Source organism: Notolepis coatsorum (assembly GCF_963971535.1).
Source record: "Notolepis coatsorum genome assembly, chromosome: 7".
NCBI classification, from domain to species: Eukaryota; Metazoa; Chordata; class Actinopteri; order Aulopiformes; family Paralepididae; genus Notolepis; species Notolepis coatsorum.
The window spans coordinates 147,291,256-147,306,029 of record NC_140171.1 but is presented as its reverse complement, the minus strand read 5'-3'; the positions used below and the strand labels follow the sequence as shown (position 1 = coordinate 147,306,029).

Sequence of the window (14,774 nt, the reverse complement as noted above, 5' to 3'; positions counted from 1 at the left end):
ACGGGAACATGGTACACGGGGTAAATAGAACAATGACGCAACACCGGAAACGTGGGGCAGGCAGGTATATATACGGACGTTGATTTACAATGAGCGATAGCTGCTACACACAGGGAGCAGATTAATGACTAAGACAGAGACTAGACTGGAACACAACAAGACTAAATAACAAATAGATGCAGACACAGCGAACATGGCGCTAGACTAGATGGGGGAACAATACAGATAGCAGGAACACGGGCAATGACACTAAGACAGGGAGCAGGGCAATAATGACAGACACAGGCAGATAACAGACAGATGGAACAGGAGTATAGGAAATAGCCAACAGGATGGCAGCAGAGGATTGTTTATGAGTGCAGGGGCCAGAGTGAGGCTGATTGTAACATGTAGGGAGTTTGTAAGAGGAAACCTACGATAGTCCCCATCGTACGTGTGGAGATAAGTAATAGGTACACTGATACAGGTATAAAGACCCTATAGTAGTAAGTCATACTAGAACATGACATCTCAGCCTGGCCATCCACCAGCACTGCCCCCGCCATTAACTCATTGACCGCCGGGGATTAGCCTCATCCTGTAGTAGCTACCGCCACCGCTGTAAACGGTGGGAGTCGCTCACCTTGTTTACAGGGCTATAAATATTTAAATATTATAGCTATGGATGCAATACTATGGCCCATTTGACATTGAGTATCTATTGTTCAAGATGTGAAAAAGGAATATTTTTTCCATCCATACATTCCCGTTTTATACCGTGGTGAATATAAGTATGGTTTTAGAGCAGTTTAGGGTAATTCCTGGGAGGCTAGTATTAGGCCGTGACGCATATTATACTTAATCCATTGGCATTTCGTCCCTATACACGCTACAATAAAAAATTCAAATGCATATGATTGGTATATTATGTTCCATCATGCATCCATGAAAGGGGGGGGGGTCGTTTCTGATTAATTGATTGTCAATAACGGCATTCGTTAGTGCAACAGCATACGCTGATCAGGGTGATGGCTATGAAAACAATGCACGACCAAGCTGAAATTGACGTTAAATTGCTCTTACCTGTGGCCGATGAGATTCCAAAAAGAATATTCCAATTATTTGTTTGCCATCTGCTAGATCGTATGTCCATTTGGCCCACGCCATAACCCCCCACAGTATAATGAATCGGGCATCCCGAAAGCGATTCAATGCCATCGGGTAGACCCCTCTGTCCAGTCTACTCGAAAACTCCACCCGGATGAATTTCAATGATACACAGCCACATACACAGAGACACAAATGGAGTGCAACATCAGCCGCATACCACCAGGCGGCGGTATTGTACTTTTGCGATCTCAGAGTAATTCCAGATCGTTACATAGCCTTCCTGGATGATTATGAATGGAAGTAGCGAATAAAAGGAATAACGATTGAATAACGTATATACATGGTTGGCGTTATTCGATTGGCGGACAAACACGTATATATGCATGGACGGTGCTGAATGAGTTAATCGCTGTTAAAAAAATTAAGCTGTCCGACTTGGACTGTTGTCCGGGTAACATGAGCACAGTGGAATGTTTCTTCACTGGCTCTTACAATGTATACAATAAGCAATTTCCAAAAATACAAATAAAACCAACAATAAATATTAACAACAGTTATGGCAAATATATAGCCTATGGAAGGAATGGGGTGTGCTGAGAGCAGAATGTAGATGTGTCCATTCTATTCTGCACAACTGGGTTTAGTTCTTATGTATTTATTTACTTACGACTGCTCTTCCACACTCATAAATCCTGCTCTTAGCTACACGCGAATCCCCAAGAAGGTACGGTTAGTGCGTTATGCCAAAATCTGCCAGAAAAAGTGGAGCTACGATGAAATGTGCTTGTAACTTTTCTCGTAAGTCCATTGATGAATGAGGACTGTTACAAAGGGTCAGATTAAACCGAATATATATATTTATTGCTTGAGATCCCTTGTATAATATTTGTATATCGTTTGATATCCCTTGTATATTCTTTGTATATATACACGGAATATCCCTTTACCTAGGTACAAACCAGACCATAATATTCGTTCTCCTATTGGACAGCGACCCCTAGGCGCCGACGACCATACCCCCAATGGCAAGTTCAAAGGCAACGCCAAGGCATGTCTCAACATGTCCAGGTTTGCGCAGTAATACGAGACAGAACTGAGGTTGGCACTAGATAATTCACCTTACGTATAAATATGGCGCAGGTGGAAACAGCAGCAATTCATTCAAAGTATCAGTTCGTTCATTACTAGTAAAGCCTTCACCACGAGTCAACGACCAAGTGAAGTGAGCAACTTTGCGTCTAAATAGAGCACTTAGAACATGTGCGAATAGGATAGTAAAGTGTCATAGTTTAGTGAAGTAACGTCAAGTTCAACCTAGTTTAATGCGTTGGATATGTACACCGGAGAACCTACACCGGCGAATGCAGAGCCTTTTCTGGCTGGATTATATTGCTTTGGTACCGTGACTGCTGGAGCAGAGAACCGTCTACCCCACCATCGTGTGGGATCTACCCCTGTGAGTAGCACCCTCGAGCCCGCCTCTAGGACCAGAGGCTGGCTAGCTTTCATCCATGCTGTCGTGCATACTGGATTATAGCTGTTGCTTTGTCTAAGGACCAAGGGAGTACTGCACTGGCTCCTGTATCTGGAGCCTCGTTATTCCGCGTTGATCCAGACTTTGCTCCCGAACATTCCTCTACCCTGCCGGCTTACAACCGGAGGGAACCCCCTACTTTCTCCAGCTGACTACGAGTGTGCCTTATGTAATTACTATGCTACAGGTGGCGTCAGTTATACCCATCTTACTATTCTCATGGACTTACGCTCTTGACCTACTTTAAGTGTTCTTCGCCTTACAAGCGCAAGTATAATTCTCAATCTGTAACCTACCGTTGCTACTCTAATAATAATAAATCCCTCTAACTAGAACTTTCTTTGTCATTGCCGTATTCTTGTGTGGGTGTTCACCAGATATATCATGTACTGTATGGCCAGTAATTAAAGTACATAACTAAGTAGTGGTTTAATAATACCATACTCTCAATACAGTCAGGGAATTGTACCCCTCAGTTACAATTGGTCCTTCGAGCCGGAGGGTATCAGTGTAATATCTAATATAATATTGATATTAACCATGGCCAGCGGTGAACACTCCCCAAGCGGCTCTCCCAAGCTAGAACGCCCGCAGCGCAGACGTCAGCCACCTCCCTATCTAGAGGACTACACTGTCAGTCTAATACCTAGCTTTAAACAGACGTTAAATACGGATAAAGCGGATAGTCAAAGCATGTCAAAACCTACCGACCAGGCGACCCTGCCAGTAGAGAACCCAGTGGGTTCTAACGAAACTGACCAAGCTCACGGGGGGACCAGGGGGGACATGACATGACTATACCCCCAGACAACGTCAACGGAATAGTCCCCGGAGAGCTCCAGGATAAAGAAAGCCCTCCAGGGACAGAACCCGACACACCACCAGAAGAGAAGCGCGCCCAGGAGATGGATCTCGAGGCACGCCCAGAGAACAGATCTCCAACGAGCACTGTCAGAAGCCGATCACCTCCGTCAGTGTCATCCCCCAGCGAAGCGGACCAGATGCTGGCGCAGGCATTCATCGCCACCCTGGCAGCCTCCACTGAACGCGAGCGACTTCAAGCACAGACGCTTAGTGAGCGCGAACACTCTAACATGGAAAGAGAACGCCGTCAGGCTCAACAGACGAGCGAGCGCGAACAAGCTGCAGACCAACGAGAGCGCCTTCACGCGCAACTCCAAGCGCAAGCCCTTAGTGAGCGCGAACACGCTGCAACCGAGCGAGAGCGCTTCCAGGCGCAACAAAGGAGTGAAGACGACCGCATAAGACTGGAGACCAGACGCCTTCAGACGGAAGAGAACATTGAAAGAGGCCGCGCCGATGCACAGCGCGCCGCCGCCAATGCACAGCGCGACGCCGCCCATGCCAGCGCCGATGCACAGCGCGCCGCCGCCAATGCACAGCGCGACGCCGCCCATGCCAGCGCCAATGTTTACATTTTACATTTACATTTAGTCATTTAGCTGACGCTTTTATCCAAAGCGACTTACAAGTTCTGTACGACAAGCCATCAGGAAGGGCACAACTCTATCAGCTGAGTAACAATGTTCGCCAAAGTGTTGAGTGCTACAGTGTAGGTTAGTTTATTAGGACAAGTGCATGACAGTATGGTTAGTTAGGGTTAGATTTTTTTTTTTTTTTTTTTTTTTTTTAATTCAGATAATGGTTGAAGAAGTGCGTCTTTAGTCGACGGCGAAAGATTGGACGTGTTTCGGCTGTCCTAACTGGGGTGGGTAGTTCATTCCACCATTGTGGGGCAAGGACTGAGAATAGGCGACTTCTCTTTGATGACCCTCCCGGAGCTTGGATAGGAGTAGGTCTGAGGCGGCCAGAAGAAGCAGAGCGTAGGGGTCTTGAGGGTGTGTAGTTAGAGACCATTGACCGGAGGTAGGCGGGAGCAGTTCCCTTTGCCGCACGGTATGCTAGGTCGAGGGCCTTGAAGCGGATTCGTGCAGCAATGGGGAGCCAGTGCAGGTCCCTAAGAAGTGGGGTGACATGGGCCGACTTCGGTAGGTTTGAGATCAGGCGGGCCGCTGCGTTCTGAATGAGTTGAAGAGGCTTAGTGGCAGTGGCCGGGAGGCCAGCGAGCAGTGCGTTGCAGTAGTCGAGGCGGGAGATGACTGTTGATTGGACGAGGAGTTGGGTGGATTCTTTTGTCAGGAAGGGGCGGATCCTTCTGACGTTGCTCAGGAGGAATCGGCAGGTTCTGGTTGTCGCTGCGATGTGAGCAGAGAAGTTCAACTGGTCGTCGAGGACAACACCAAGGTTCTTGGCGGTCGGGGACGCGGTCACAGCTGCATTCTCGACTGTGATGGAAAGGTCGGTCAGGGGGGAGGATTTGGCCGGCAGGTGGAGCAATTCTGTTTTGCTTAGGTTCAGTTTGAGGTGGTTGGTCGTCATCCAGGCGGAGATGTCGGACAGACAGGCCGAGATCCGCTCAGAGACGTGGATATCTGAGGGAGGGAAGGAGAGGAAGAGTTGAGTATCGTCGGCATAACAGTGGTAGGAGAAGCCATGAGACGTGATAATGTTATCCAGTGATTTAGTGTAGAGGGAGAAGAGAAGGGGTCCTAAAACCGAGCCCTGGGGGACACCCGTCCGCAGGGGGCGGGTGGCCGACAGGGTCCCTCTCCATGACACTTGGTAGGAGCGGTCATTGAGGTATGATGACAACCATGTCAGCGCAGAGCCAGCCACTCCCATTCCTGCGAGGGCCGCGAGGAGGATCTGGTGGTTGACTGTGTCGAAGGCTGCAGATAGATCTAGGAGAATCAGGACAGAGGAGAGGCCTTTCGCTTTTGCTAAGTGAAGTGCCTCTGTGACCGCAATGAGGGCTGTCTCTGTGGAGTGACCAGTTCTGAAGCCTGACTGATTAGGGTCTAGGAGGTCATTATGTAAGAGATAAGCAGTAAGTTGGTTGGATACAGCACGTTCAAGTGTTTTAGAAAGGAAGGAGAGAAGGGAGACAGGACGGTAGTTGCCTATGACGGTAGGGTTCAGGGATGGTTTTTTTATGAGGGGCGTGACTCTGGCTTGTTTTAGGGAGGTGGGGACTACCCCCGAGTTGAGTGAGGAGTTGATGGTTGCAGTTAGGAATGGGAGGATGTCTGGTGCTATGGTCTGGAGGAGTGGGGAAGGTAGCCGGTCCAGCTGGCATGTAGTCGGACGGTTCGACGTTACCAGTGTCAGGGTCTCGGCTTCTGTAATGGGAGAGAAAGATGACAGAGTGAAGGATGAGGTTCTCGATTCAGCATTTGGAATGGGTGGGGGTTGGGAGAAGGAGCTGCGGATGTTCTCCACTTTTTCCTCAGAGAAGATCGCAAAGTCTTCGGCAGAGAAAGATGATGGAGGGGGGGGTGGGGGGGGAGTGAGGAGGGAGGACATGGTAGCATGCAGTTTGCGAAGATTCTTGGCAGAGGCCTCGATCCTATGGTGAAAGAAAGAAGCTTTGGCATTAGTAATGGTTTTGGAGAATGTTAACAAGAGGTTGTGATATGTGTCGATGTCAGCAGTGAGGCGTGACTTTCTATACTTCCTTTCAGCTGCTCTCAGGACCTGTCTTTGTTCTCTCACTGGATCTGTCAGCCATGGACTGGGCGGGGAACGGCGGGCAGGTTTCTCAACGAGGGGACAGAGCTTGTCAAAGGAGGTTGCAAGGGCTGAGAGGAGGGTGGAGGTTGCCATCTCTGTGGAGAGAGCAGAGAAGGTGTCACTCAAAGGTAGAGCGGACAGTATGTCAGAGGAGAGGGTGGAGGGGGATAGGGAGGCCAGGTTGCGTCTGAGTGAGACGGTTTGAGTTGGGGTGAAGACCTTTCGGTTAAGCATGAGAGTTAGTGAGAAGGATATGAAGGAATGGTCAGATACATGTAGGGGAGTTACCGTGGTGTTAATGATGCTGGAGTTACGGGAAAATATGAGATCCAAGGAGTTGCCTGCTTTGTGGGTGGGAGGCATGGCAGTGGGAGTCAGGTCAAATGATTGTAGGAGGGAGACTACTATGACTGACTGAGATGAGTCAGGCAGGTTGAAGTCGCCCAATAGAAGGAGAGGGGTAACATCTTCCGGTAAGGAGCTTAGAAGCATGTCCAGCTCATCTGTGAAGTGATCGAGCGGACCTGGAGGACGGTAGAGTGTAACAATGGTGAGATTGAAAGGATTAGAGACAGATACTGCATGATATTCAAAAGAGGAGAGTGACAGTGCTGGGAGGGGTGTTAAGTTTGTAGTCCATGAAGGAGATGTCATGAGGCCAGTGCCTCCACCCCGTCTGGAAGGTCGAGGTGTGTGAGTGAAGTTATAGTTTGTAGATAATGCTGCAGGTGTTGATGAGTTATTGGGGGTTATCCAGGTCTCAGTTAGAGCCAGGAGCTGCAGATTTAGACTATGGGCGTAGGCAGTAATGAAGTCAGCTTTCTTGACTGCTGATTGACAATTCCATGGCCATGGCAATCAATTGTTCTATCATCTGCGCCTGCAGCCGGTCGCGCTCTGCTTCGCGCTGCACAGCGCGACGCCGACAATGCACAGCGTGACGCCGCCAATGCACAGCGCGACACCGCCAATACCCAGCGCGAAGCACAGCGCGCCGCCGCCAATGCAGAGCGCGACGCCGCCCATGCCCAGCGCGAAGCAGAGCGCGACCGGCTGCAGGCGCAGATGATAGAACAATTGATTGCCATGGCGACACCCCCTCGCTCCGCACGGAGCTCCCGGAGATCATCACGACAAGGGTCTAGGGCACCTTCCCCTACCCGACGAAGCGACCCGGGACCCGGCCAACAAGAGGATCCTGTCTACGTCTCCGACCCCCCTCCCCGACCGGTCCATACGAGACCCAGCCACCGGGAAGAACCGGCCTACGTCGCCGAGAGACTGACTAGAAGACTCAAGGCCCTAGAAGAGGAAGAGGAAGAGGAGGAATGTCAAGCCCACCAGCAGCAACGTACTCTGGACCAGGAGGCCCAGTACAGCCCCGACGTCAGCCCCGAGTCACTGCACTACAAACCCCCGACCCAACTCACGGGTGAGTTTGACGTACAGTCAGCACCGAGGAACAGCACCTGGGTACCCGGCCCCTGGTACCCACCAAGTACCAACCCACGACAACACGTACGGGAAGACTCGCCCAGGAGGCCTCTTCCCCAATGCTCACCGATGTGCCAGCCATCCATGGCATCGTACCTTGGCACACCGACGTTCCCAGACTTTACGCACGAGGACAGAGCACAGTACACGGAATTACGGATGTGCTTAGAGACTATGATGTCCGACGTCCCTGATGAGTCGTACAAATATGCCATCCTCCTCAAGCATCTCAAGGTGCCCAGAGCGCATAATATAGCGCTGGCATACTCCAACTCAAGCACTCCATACTCCGCGGCTCTAGTGGCCCTCGACCAGCGTTATGGACGCATATGGGACTACGTGATACAAGAAATAAGGAATATTGATCGTCTCCCCCCAGCCAAAGACAATAGAGCATTGGATGACCTCTCTATCAAGGTACAATCCCTGGTAGGGATGCTGGGGTCCCAAAAGGAAAAGGGGATACATGAACTATATGCTAACTCTAATGTGGAACGAATACTAGAGAAGCTCCCTCCAGCCCGCCAAGATCGCTTTCGGCGGCAAAGAGACCACCGTGATCCCGACGGTCCCGAGCCATCCCTCCTAGACCTGGCCGACTTCCTCACGAGAGAAGTCAGCAGCCTACGACTGGATACGTTCGTGTGGAGTGGACCAAGCCCAAGAGATGGACCTCGGAGATCTAATGATAACCACCGGTCAGTGACTGTTATGCACCAGGCCGAGTCAGTGCCGCAGCACGATAACCCCAGCAACCCCCCGACCAAGGGGGAGTGGAAGATTGAATGCCAGTACTGTGAAGGGGAACATCGGCTGTATCAATGTGACACTTTCAAGAAGCTGACCACTGACGAGGTGAGTCAGTGGATCAAAGCCAACCGCCGCTGCTTCCGCTGCGCGCGCAGCCATATGGCAGCTGAGTGCCGTTTAAAGAAGAAATGCAGCAAGTGTGACGGCGCCCACTTGGAGGTCCTGCACGACATCAACAAGCATCCGCCAGGAAACCAAAGTGGGCCCGTCGCGGTGATGTATCAGGCCGAGGCGGTGGCACCACTACCGAAGATCCATAGGACCGCCCCCTGGTGTCCTGACTGCAACAGCGGACACTGGGAGTCACGGTGCTACTCGGACTATCGCGAGTCGGCCCACCAGCAGAAGATCCAAGGCAACCCACCAACAGGAGTGCTCCACATAGACCAGCATAGCGGGACCCCCCGAGTGCTCATCAAAGTGGTCAGAGTGCTCCTGAGCTACGAGGACAAGGTCCTGGACACTTACGCCGTCCTAGACAATGGGTCTGAAAAGACTCTCCTCCTCGCTTCCGCCGCAGCCCGGCTGGGTCTGCGGGGTGCCAAAGGAACAATGACAATCCGTACCATTAGAAGAGACCAGAAGACCATAAAGGGTGAAAGTGTCTCCTTCAAGATAGCAGCGGTGGACCAGCCCGAGAAGCAGTATAGCATCACCAACGTCTTCACCAGCCATGACATAGGCCTGTCACAGTACACCTACCCCATCCCACAGCTGATGGCGAAGTACGAGCACCTACGCAGACTACCTATACCGCTCATCGACGGCGCCACACCGACCCTGCTCATAGGCTCCGACCACGCGGACCTCATTCTCCCAATTGAGGCGGCCCACATCGGACCCAAAGGATGCCCAGTCGCGGTTCAGACCCGACTGGGGTGGACGCTCCAGGGCCCCCTCTACGGACTTGACAGTCAACCCACGTCTACACGCTGCCGGCACACAAAGGTGAGCGACACCGGCCACTCTCCCGTACAGCCCGTTGAGAGGCTATTGACATTAGACGAGAGGCCTGTGAGAGAACCGTGGGCACAAGAAGAGCGAGTTCCGAACTCCACCCCCCTCAGCTGCGCTCCAAGCGACGTAGCTGACCTCGAACCCAGCACCCCAAGCGACTCCTTGATGGGCGGCCGGAACCGGCCCCTCCTCAGACGGGGTACAGACCGAACAAGAGGAACAGACGGAGGATGTGGAGACACAGCCAAGCACAGATCAACCAGTCTCAGGCCCGCTTCCTCCTAAGCTCCCTACCATCCCTTCCAGCCCGTCAGAAGCGGGTCAAGGACAGGGACAACTTAAAAGTGGACACAGTCGTTATGATCATAGACCAGTCACTACCCCGAGCTGCGTGGCCGGCCGGCCGCGTAAGCAAAGTGATCACTGGTGCCGACGGAAAGGTCAGAGCGGCAGAAGTTATTGTCCAGGGACGGACCTATACCCGACCTGTGGCGAGGCTGATCGAGTTGCCGAGGCTCCCTGACTCCCCTGATGACGATCATGACCCACTGATTTTGTAGATTGCCCTACTCCCCACAACAGACATTGAGTAGTTGACAAGACGATTAATCTGTCTTTGCTTTATCTAATTAGGTGCGGACTAATTAGGAGGCGGCTGTTACAAAGGGTCAGATTAAACCGAATATATTTATTGCTTGAGATCCCTTGTATAATATTTGTATATCGTTTGATATCCCTTGTATATTCTTTGTATATATACACGGAATATCCCTTTACCTAGGTACAAACCAGACCATAATATTCGTTCTCCTATTGGACAGCGACCCCTAGGCGCCGACGACCATACCCCCAATGGCAAGTTCAAAGGCAACGCCAAGGCATGTCTCAACATGTCCAGGTTTGCGCAGTAATACGAGACAGAACTGAGGTTGGCACTAGATAATTCACCTTACGTATAAATACGGCGCAGGTGGAAACAGCAGCAATTCGCTCAAAGTATCAGTCCGTTCATTACTAGTAAAGCCTTCACCACGAGTCAACGACCAAGTGAAGTGAGCAACTTTGCGTCTAAATAGAGCACTTAGAACATGTGGGAATAGGATAGTAAAGTGTCATAGTTTAGTGAAGTAACGTCAAGTTCAACCTAGTTTAATGCGTTGGATATGTACACCGGAGAACCTACACCGGCGAATGCAGAGCCTTTTCTGGCTGGATTATATTGCTTTGGTACCGTGACTGCTGGAGCAGAGAACCGTCTACCCCACTATCGTGTGGGATCTACCCCTGTGAGGAGCACCCTCGAGCCCGCCTCTAGGACCAGAGGCTGGCTAGCTTTCATCCATGCTGTCGTGCATACTGGATTATAGCTGTTGCTTTGTCTAAGGACCAAGGGAGTACTGCACTGGCTCCTGTATCTGGAGCCTCGTTATTCCGCGTTGATCCAGACTTTGCTCCCGAACATTCCTCTACCCTGCCGGCTTACAACCGGAGGGAACCCCCTAGTGTCTCCAGCTGACTACGAGTGTGCCTTATGTAATTACTATGCTACAGGTGGCGTCAGTTATACCCATCTTACTATTCTCATGGACTTACGCTCTTGACCTACTTTAAGTGTTCTTCGCCTTACAAGCGCAAGTATAATTCTCAATCTGTAACCTACCGTTGCTACTCTAATAATAATAAATCCCTCTAACTAGAACTTTCTTTGTCATTGCCGTATTCTTGTGTGGGTGTTCACCAGATATATCATGTACTGTATGGCCAGTAATTAAAGTACATAACTAAGTAGTGGTTTAATAATACCATACTCTCAATACAGTCAGGGAATTGTACCCCTCAGTTACAAGGACCATTGATCTCACACCTGCACATTAGGGACTTAAAGGGCCTGTGTCTTATAAATGGCCTTTTCCAGTGTTTAGCAATGTTTCCTAGCAATGGGGGTTTATATCAATGGGGTCTGTGTCTCTAATTCTCATTTTGACTCACCAGTCTAGTCTCGAGTTCACGAGATCCTCCCTCACTCAACTAAGCCATTCTGATTTTACTGTTTTGCTGACGTGAGTAAGGCATTGGCTGTAGTCACCGCCCCCCACAATCAACAATTCGCTCAACAACAGAGCGAGTGGAATTGCTTCCTCAAACGGGTTGACGTGCGCGGGTGCCGACAGAGACAGTAGAGAATGAGCGAGCGAGAGAGAGGGAGAGAGATAGAGAGGGAGAGAGAGAGAGGGAGAGATAGAGAGGGAGAGAGAGAGGGACACAAGCATTTACATTTACATTTACATTTAGTCATTTAGCTGACGCTTTTATCCAAAGCGACTTACAAGTTCTGTACGACAGGTCATCAGGAAGGGTACAACTCTATCAGCTGAGTAACAATATTCATCAAAGTGTTGCGTGTTACAGTGTAGGTTAGTTTATTAGGACAAGTGCATGACAGTAAGGTTAGTTAGGGTTAGATTTTTTTTTCTTTTTTTAATTATTTCAGATAATGGTTGAAGAAGTGCGTCTTTAGTCGACAGCGAAAGATTGGACGGGATTCGGCTGTCCTAACTAGGGTGGGTAGTTCATTCCATCATTGTGGGGCAAGGACTGAGAATAGGCGACTTCTCTTTGATGACCCTCCGGGAGCTTGGATAGGAGTAGGTCTGAGGCGGCCAGAAGATGCAGAGCGTAGGGGTCTTGAGGGTGTGTAGTTAGAGACCATTGACCGGAGGTAGGCAGGAGCGGTTCCCTTTGCCGCACGGTATGCTAGGTCGAGGGCCTTGAAGCGGATACGTGCAGCAATGGGGAGCCAGTGCAGGTCCCTAAGAAGTGGGGTGACATGGGCCGACTTCGGTAGGTTTGAGATCAGGCGGGCCGCTGCGTTTTGAACGAGTTAAAGAGGCTTGGTGGCAGTGGCCGGGAGGCCAGCTAGCAGTGCGTTGCAGTAGTCGAGGCAGGAGATGACTGTTGATTGGACGAGGAGTTGGGTGGCTTCTTTTGTCAGGAAGGGGCAGATCCTTCTGACGTTGCTCAGGAGGAATCTGCAGGTTCTGGTTGTCGCTGCGATGTGAGCAGAGAAGTTCAACTGGTCGTCGAGGACAACACCAAGGTTATTGGCGGTCGGGGACGCGGTCACAGCTGCATTCTCGACTGTGATGGAGAGGTCGGTCAGGGGGGGAGGATTTGGCCGGCAGGTGGAGCAATTCTGTTTTGCTTAGGTTCAGTTTGAGGTGGTTGGTCGTCAACCAGGCGGAGATGTCGGACAGACAGGCCGAGATCCGCTCAGAGACGTGGATATCTGAGGGAGGGAAGGAGAGGAAGAGTTGAGTATCATCGGCATAACAATGATATGAGAAGCCATGAGACGTGATAATGTTACCCAGTGATTTAGTGTAGAGGGAGAAGAGAAGGGGTCCTAGGACCGAGCCCTGGGGGACACCCGTCCGCAGGGGGCGGGTGGCCGACAGAGTTCCTCTCCATGACACTTGGTAGGAGCGGACGTTGAGGTATGATGTCAGCCATGTCAGTGCAGATCCAGCCACTCCCATTCCTGCGAAGTCCACAACCTCCTGACCGCGCGTGCGGGGCAGGAGCTTCTCTCACACACACGGAGCATTTACACACAACCTCCCGACCGCGCGCGAGAAATGCTCTGTGTGTGTGTGAGAGAAGCTCCTGCCTCGCACGCGCGGTCGGGAGGTTGTGTGTGTAAATGCTTGTGTCCCTCTCTCTCTCTCTCTCTCTCTCTCTCGCTCCCTCTCTATCTATCTCTCTCTCTCCCTCACAGTCGGGAGCACTCGCATATCACTGTCAAAATATCTTTGCGCATGCTCCCCACGCGCGCGCCCGTATTCCGATCCGTGCAATAATATTTACAGAGGTATATATTGTCATTTGAAACAAGTTACAAATGCATTGTCCCATGGGATTATGCCCCCCCACGGCGCAATTAATTAGTATCCCCCTCCTCTATCTCTCTATATCTCTCTCTGTCTGGCAGTGCAGACTGTGGGTGACTGTCACTCAAAGCGCTGATGGGCGGAGCCCAGCCCAAAACAGCTTGAAATCTTGAAGTATTTTCATACTTCATACTTTCTCTCTCTTTAACCCCCTTCCCTCCACCACCCAGTTAAGATAAGATAAGATATTCCTTTATTGATCCCCTTGGGGAAATTCGGGCATCATAGCAGCATGGGGGAGGGGGGAGGGTACAGGTAGTAGAAGACATACAGGTACGATTTACTGTATGTGTATGGCATTTACACTTATTATATTTTTTTACAGTGTAGGTGCTGTGGATGCCTTGAGAACAGTTATCATGGTGCAGTGTGTCTGTATTGATGTGTTTCTCGCCGGCGTCAGACTCAGTGTGCGCGCGCATCAAGGCGGCAAAAAGGAACGTAATCCTGGTCAGAACAACGGGGCGGACTACAATATATTTGCATTTGTTAGCCATGCTAGCGATCTAAACAATCAATCCATGCCAAAGATAGACATGTAAAAGGTGAAAGACTCACCACTCACAGCCAAAATGACATCCAGCCGTTTTCGTTTGAAAAAACTTTTTAGTCAGGGGAGTGTCATGGTTTCTCCATAGAGCCCCGTTGTACTTCTTTTGACGCAGCAGCTCGCACAGGTCCGAGGAGGCTTAGTCACGTGACTCAGTTGGTATGCTGATTGGCTCGACCACGGTATGTTTAATAACAAGAAACAGGTCTTTTGATGTCTCCGGCCCTGCCCTCCGCAGAGGCACCAGTCTCTTCACGTGTGCTTGTGACCCTTGCAGGGCTGCCAGTGTGTCTTCAGCGTCTCTGGGTGTTTGTCAGTCTGTCTGTCTGTCTCTGTGGCTCATGCAATCTTTTATCTCTCTATACCTCTCTGTCTACCTGTTTCTACGTGGTTTCTCTCTCCCTCTCTCTCTATCTCTCCATTTCTCTCACCTTGCCATCTCTCCCTCTCTGTCTCTGTATCTCTCCATCTCTCTCCTCTCTTTCTCCCCTCTCTATCTCTCCCTCCCTCTCCACTCTTGCTCCCCTCTCTATCTCTCCTCTCCCTCTCTCTCTCTGCTCCCTTTTACCCATCTCGCTCTCTCGCCCTTCCCTATCTATATATCGCTATCTCCCTCTCTTTCACCTCTCCCTCTCTCCCTTCCTCTCTTGATCCTGCTCTCTCTATCTCTCCCTCTTTTTCCCCTCTCCCTCTCTCGCCCTTCCTCTCTCGATCCTGCTCCCTCTATCTCTCTCTCCTGTTCTCTCACCTTGCCGTCTCTCTATCTCTCCCTCCCTCTCCCCTCTCTCTTTATTTCCTCCCT

General features: G+C 50.7%; 1 protein-coding gene across 1 annotated transcript in view; it reads left to right on the top strand.

The window, feature by feature from the left end:
* The window catches only part of LOC311231801 (voltage-dependent T-type calcium channel subunit alpha-1I-like), a gene marked incomplete at both ends in the record, with an annotated part of 367,238 nt that overhangs the window by 172,386 nt on the left and 180,078 nt on the right, over positions 1-14,774 (top strand).